General features: G+C 38.3%; 1 pseudogene; it reads right to left on the bottom strand.

Annotated features, from left to right (window-relative positions):
• Window positions 1–623: 623 nt before the first annotated feature.
• Window positions 624–6,938, bottom strand: part of LOC102810652 — a 12,993-nt pseudogene continuing 6,678 nt past the window's right edge.

Below are 6,938 nucleotides of genomic sequence, written 5' to 3' on the forward strand. Positions count from 1 at the left end.
AAGAAGTGGGTTCTGTTGGTGATAAAAAGAAGGAACAAAAATGGCTACTGTTTATCTGAAAATATCTTTATTTCACCACTTTTATTTGTCTAAGATAGTTTTGATGGTATAGAACTTTAGAATGACATTTCTCTCACCACTTTAGATATATTTTCCAGTATTCACTATTGTTTGGCACTGAAGTTTAAGGACTGGACTGCTATACATAAGGATGGTGGTTGAAAGCCACCAGTTGCTCCTCAGAAACCCTATACAGGGTCGCAATGAGTCTGAGCCAACTAGATGAATGTTAACAACAACCAATTGCAATTAGAAGTCAGTCAATCATCTAATTACCCTAACTATGGTATTTTGGTTTTTTTTTTTTTAACTACCTTCTCTTTTTCATTGGAGTTCTGCATTTCACTACTATATTTCTTTTTTTTTAGAGTTTGATAAAGGTCAATTTCATTGTTGATGGGAGGTGCATTTAACAGTAAATACATTTAAATAATGTGTAGTTGAGACCGCATGACTGCAGCCTTGGTGACTAGACAGAGAACCAGTGGAAATGGAACCCAGCTAACAAGTAACTGTCTCAGGATTGAAAACACAATTCCTGTTTAAATCATCCTTTGTTTTGATCACCTTCCTGGGTGGTGGGGGTGGTGGGAGGAAGCCTGCTGGTCACACTGGAAATATATTAAGGCCAAATCTTCTGCTATCAATTCCCTGACGTTCCTTCAACTAGCTTAAACCTCCAGCTCCAGGGCAAGCCCAAATTTGTGGTCTCCAGCATTAATTCTCTTCCTGTTTACCAGAGCAGACAATGTAAGCTTCACACCAGGCCTCAGAGAATGCGTGTAGCCCACTCCAATGAAACTAGAGTTGCTGACTTTTGCAGAAATGTAAGTGCTGGGATCCAACTGATATTTAGCAGCAATGCCAAAAGGAGTACCTGATGTCCAAGCAAGGTTTACTGAAGTGTCAAGATCTTCACATACTTTCTGATAAATTGAGCCTCCAAATTCTGTTCCATCATTGACATTAGTGTGTAACTGGAAGTCTCCAGTCCTGTAGCCCACTGCAAAGTTAGTACGTGTCAGTTTTGATTTGGCACTGTCAAAGGTCATTTGGTAACCAGAAAGCCAGCCCTCATAACCAAAGACAGCTGAACTATGGATTGCAGGTCCAGCAAAATCAAAGTCAACATCACAACCAAGATTTATGCACTCCCTCTTGTAAGAAGACTTGATTTTATCACTTTTCTTTTCCGTGTTTGGTGAGAAGGTAGTATCAAATGTCAATTTTAAACCTTGACAAATCTGGTTTTCATTCACTATTTCTGTTCCCAGAGTGTTATCAGTGTTCCATTTTTTTTGTGGAAAGTCAGAGCATAATCACACCACTTATATTTGGTCTCCAAGGTTCCAGTAACTTTGGTGGTGGTAGTTATATGCTGTGGAGTCAGTTCCGACTCATACCGACCTTGTACAGGGTTTCCGAGGTTGTAAATCTTTAAGGGAGCAGAAAACCTCATCTTTCTCCTGCAGAACAGCTGGTAGTTTCGAACTGCTGACCTTGCGGTTCGCCCGCATGATTCGTAACCACTATGTTAGCAGTGTCTGTATTAGATGAACCAGATGTGGAGAATTCCACTCCTCTGCATGATTTTGTTTTCACATCCAGTCTCACCAATCCAAAACCAAATCCTTTGTTGAAGATATCTCTTTCATCTTTGCCAAGGTCAGCTTATGATGGAGGACTGCACACTGCCCGCGTGCAACATTGCCCATAGGTCGCCGTGGTGAGTCAGTGGAAGGGGGTGATCTGCTCAGCTCGCAGATGAGGCCACTCCACTCTCAGATGAGGCCGCTCCGGTCACTGATGAGGCCGCTTGGCTCGCAAATGAGGCCACTCCACCAGAGCAAAGTCGGGTTGCAGCTGCTGCGCCTGCAGGACGAAGTGAGGGAGACACCTTGCGGGCCTCATGATATGGATTTTTAGCTTGGGACTTATTTGGCCTGGCACATAGTAAGAGGCAATTCAGAAGACCCTCTAGATTCCAGGAAAACGCTTCCTTGTCTCTTTGCATATCAGTAGCCCTATTTCTCCTTGATTGGTGGTGGTAGTGGTGGTTATGTGCCGTGGAGTCGGTTCCTACTCATAGCGACCCTGTACAGGGTTTCTAGGCTGTAAATCTTTTTCGGGAACAGAAAGCCTCATCTTTCTCCCGCGGAACAGCTGGTAGCTTCGAATTGTTGACCCTGAGGTTAGCAACCCGACTCGTAACCACTATGCTACCAGAGGATCAGTAGACATGTTGTTTTTGAGTGCTGTTGAGTTGGTTCTAACTCAAAGAAACTGTGTAGAGCTTCTGAGGAGCAGCTGGTGAGCTTGAACTGTCGACTTTGTGGTTTAAATTAACTTTGCAGTACAGCACACTAACCCACAGCTCTACACCAGAACTCCTATAAACTAGTGAGGGGCTTGTATTTAGAACAGTCCCCTATTAGTTTAAAACTTGCCAGTACTTTCCATTATTGAGTATGGAGTCTTAAAACAAGTCTAAAACATCATATAAATATATCTGTACATATTTCAGGAAGCAACTCTAACCAATGAATATATTTTTTAAAGATTATAGGCAACATCTAGGGCTTTTAGAATATGACGTCCTGATAAAGCACTGGATTGCAAGGTCAGTTTGAACTGCAAAGTCAATGATTCAAACTCACCAATCACTCCAGAAACCCTATACATGGTTTCTAAGAGCCAGAACAAACTCAACAGTACTTAACAAATACATATTTAGATTATATAAAGAACTCTTGGAATTCAAAAATAAAAAAGACAAATAATCCAATTAAAAAACCCAAAGGAACTGAATTTCAGCCAAAGATATACAAATAGCTAGGAAGCACATGAAAAGATACACAACATCACTAGTCACTAAGGAAAGGCAAATCAAAACTACAGTGAGATAGCACACCTATAAGATGGCTATAGTCAAATAGTCAGATAATAACAAGTATTGGCAAGGATATGAAGAAATTAGAGTCCTCATATAATGCTGGTAGAAATGCAAACTAATGCAGGCACTTAGAAAACAGTCTAGCAGTTCTTCAAGAAATTAAACCCAGTAATTCCACTCCCAGCTATATACCTAGATATTTCACCCAGGAAGAATAAAAATATGTCTATACAGTAACTTGTGCACAAATGTTCTTAGCATTATTATTCATAATAGCCAAAAAAAGTGGAAACAACCAAAATGTCCATTAACTGATGACTGGATAAACAAAATATGGTATACACACATAAAGGAATATTATTTAGCCATAAAAGGGAGTGAAGTCAACTGTGAGTGATAGCAGGATTAATTGTGGTTGTCACAACTGTAATTGTAGAAGATTTTTCATGTCAGGAATAGATGATCCCAGGACTGTCAAGAAGGAAGAGCATGAGCGTAGCTTGATATCCTACCTAGAAAAGCAAGCAGAGACTGTGGCAGAGGTAGTGGCATGGAGAGACAGAACAGCTGCAGACTCTAGGGTTTCCAGAGCTGTAAATCGTTACGGGAGCATCTTTCTCCCACGGAACAGCTGGTAGTTTCAAACTGTTGACCTTGAGGTTAGCAGCCCGATTCATAACCACTACACTACTAAAGCTCAATAATATGGTTACAATTTTTTAAATTTTTATAAAAACTCCACATTCACACTTAAATGTAGAAGGGAATAGATGAAACAAGAGTGGCAAATTTGTTAATAATTGTTGATGGTATATGATGGCTAGATGGAAGTCAATTATACTTACGCTTCTATTTTGTAAATGTTAAAACTGTCCACACAATAAAACTTTTTTTTTTTTTTTTTAGCACACAGCTTCAAAGGCATCTAAGAAATCTAGTTTTTACTTTTCAAGACTGCAAACCAGAAAGATACTGGAAGGAAATTAGAGGGAAACGGAATGCTATAACATGTTCCAACAAATGAAACACAAAAGAGACAGTATATAAATCAGAATATTTCTGTTCTACAACAGATTCTATCTCTCTAGTAGCTAGACTATGTATATCTTTGAAATTCTGTATCTGTCTCACTTGGCTACTGCTGAAGGTCATAACTTTCTAGTTTATTTACTGGTTTTAGGGTTAGATTTTAATCCCAGTGTTCATTAACCATGCCTCCCTTAAAGTGGAGACTTGTGAGGTAGGACCCACTATAAGGTTTAATTAATGATTGCATTGACTCTTTCTGATTTTGTTTCCAAAGCCAACAAACTCTGAAAAAGCCCTCTTCATACTAATGTCATTTTCACTAAGGAAAATAGTAAGGAGTAACTGTTGAAATGTCTAAGGAAAAAAATTAGGGGAAGAAAGCAAAATGCTTAAGGAAAACTGTCTCATTACCTAGAGTTGTTTTGTGTAAAATCTATACTGTAGATTATTACATTATTTTTCAAAGACTAAAGGACTTTTGACATTTTTCCAAGCAGAAGGAAAAAGAGAAGAGGTTTGAGCAATTAGAATATAATGGAACTTCATTTAAAAGTACTGCCATTAAAAAAATAGGTAGGTAAGCATTCGAGAAATTTGGGCCTATAGTATTGAGTGCATATACGGATGATATTTTAAGCTCAAAAACGAGCTAAAAGTCTTATTAAACTGCTGACAGTTTTGAAATGTATTGAAAAACTATAGTAGCCCGAAGAATTAAAAAGGCAACCACAGTACCATCCTATTTCAATTGTATAAGCACTGTCCACTAATGTTTCTTACAACTAGCCTCACAGTCTCAACCCACTTGTCAGCAAAAATTAAACAGCAGTTTTAGAGTGATATTATATACTGAGATGCCACCTACTTTTACAAAACATTCTTCAAGACATTTACTAATGCACTACAGTGTGTTGTTATAAATAATTAAAACCAAATAAATAAATCCAGGATAACTAAATAATTTAAATACGTGTCAAAATAAACTAGCTAAGAATAGCCTGATGTTTAATATATTTTATTTTCACACTTTGTTTTTTCATTAAATCATTTAAAATTAAAGCAGTCAAGCTTCTAACTCATTTATGCCAAATAACATCACCTTTACTATTGTGTAAAACAGATATGTTAAAAAAAAAATTTTTTTTTAACTTAAATGCATCAACAATACATTTGAAACTGGTTTTGAAATTTGGGTTGATTTTCCGTGAATCACAAGTGCCTCAGATTCAAACAGCAGTCCTATGTAAATACAATTACATTTTAACAGACCATATATTCCAACTTTTGGTTTAATGTATATGGTCTTGGGCTCAAGGCATTAATAAATGCATTAATATACATATGTGTCATCCCTGATCTCAATACATTAGCAATCTATTAGGAATTCTGGTGTGACACTGTAGGATAAGCACTGGACCACAAGGTCAGTTTGAACTACAAGGTGGGCAGTTCAAACTCATCATCTGCTCCTTAGGAACCCAATACAGGGTTACTTTGAGTCAGAAACAACTCAACAGCACTTCACAACAACAATTAGAAAATTAAGCCGTATGTGTTAAAATTGACTAACAAAGCAAAGCACTTTATGTCAAGTGTCATAAATTCTACAGGAATTCAGAAGTAAAAAAGATGGTTCTAGATGGAGTCTTGGTGTGGCGCTGTGGGCTAATGCATCAGGCTGCAGTCATTTGAACTGCAAGGTCATTGGTTCAAGATCACCAGCTGCTCCTTGGAAACCCTATACAGGGTCACTATGGGTCAGAATCAACTTGACGGCAATTAACAACAAGATGCAATTAGAGAAGGCATTCTGAAAAAAAGTGAATTTTTTCTGAGCTTTATATTGCAATTAGGATCTAGCTGACAAGTAAGAGAACATTTGAAAGCCAAGTAACAAGTAAACTATCATGAGTAACCATGGAGGAGGTTGAAGTCCTTGAAATGAAACCAAGTATTTGAATTATTGAATGTAAAATTGATGATCTTCTATATAAACCTTCACTTTATCAACAATAAAAAATTTAAAAAAAAAAATAATAACCTGACTGAAAAAGGGAAGTTCATGATAAGAAACAATAGAAGATAAGGAAAGAAAGGAAGGTTGGGACCAGATTTTGGAGAGTATTGAATTACAAATCTATTTTATTATATAGCAGTTCCTGGGCATGGACCAGTAACTAAATTTCCCTCCAAAGATGGAGGAGACAAAGAAACCAAGCAATTAGTCTGGTAACTCCAGAATGATGATATAGTTTACTAAAGGTTTACACAGTGATGCCCAAGGCAGCTGTGGGACAGATTTGAGTCTATGCATTCCCCAGTGGCAGGCAGGTGTTTTTATGGCTCAGGTAAGCAAAGGTGGCATGGTGCCAGAGCCCATAATTTCCAAGGACACCCAGCAGATGCTACGTAAGAGTTATTTAGTAAGCAGAGATGAGCTAACAGAAAGCAAGAGTGTAGCCATATTGGGTCTCAAAGAAGTCTGTTGCCCTGAAGTCCACCACTTGAGACTGGCTTTTAAATCTGGGGTGTCCCTCCCCTATTCCACAAGGTCCCTGAGAGGAGGAGTAACAATTATGTTGTTATGAACAAAGAGCGTTCCTGCAACTAGAGGCACAGACCACAGCAGCAATCTAGGCAAATTTAGCAAAACAACTCTTGTTGTTGTTGTTAGGTGTCGTCGAGCCTGTTCTGACTCATAGCAACCCTGTTCTGCACCATCCTCACAATCATTGTTATGCTTGAGCCCATTGCTGCTGCGACTGAATCAATCCATCTCCTTGGGGATCTTACTCTGTTTCACTGACCCTTCACTTTAACAAGCATATCCTTCTCCAGAAACAGAGCCCCTTGTAATATATCCAAAGTATGAGAGACGAAGTTTCACCATTCTGGCTTCTAAGGAGCATTCTGGCTGTCCTTTCAAAACAGATTTGTTTGTTTGTCTGGAAGTCCA

This window comes from Chrysochloris asiatica, unplaced genomic scaffold, assembly GCF_000296735.1.
Source record: "Chrysochloris asiatica unplaced genomic scaffold, ChrAsi1.0 scaffold00008, whole genome shotgun sequence".
NCBI lineage: Eukaryota > Metazoa > Chordata > Mammalia > Afrosoricida > Chrysochloridae > Chrysochloris > Chrysochloris asiatica.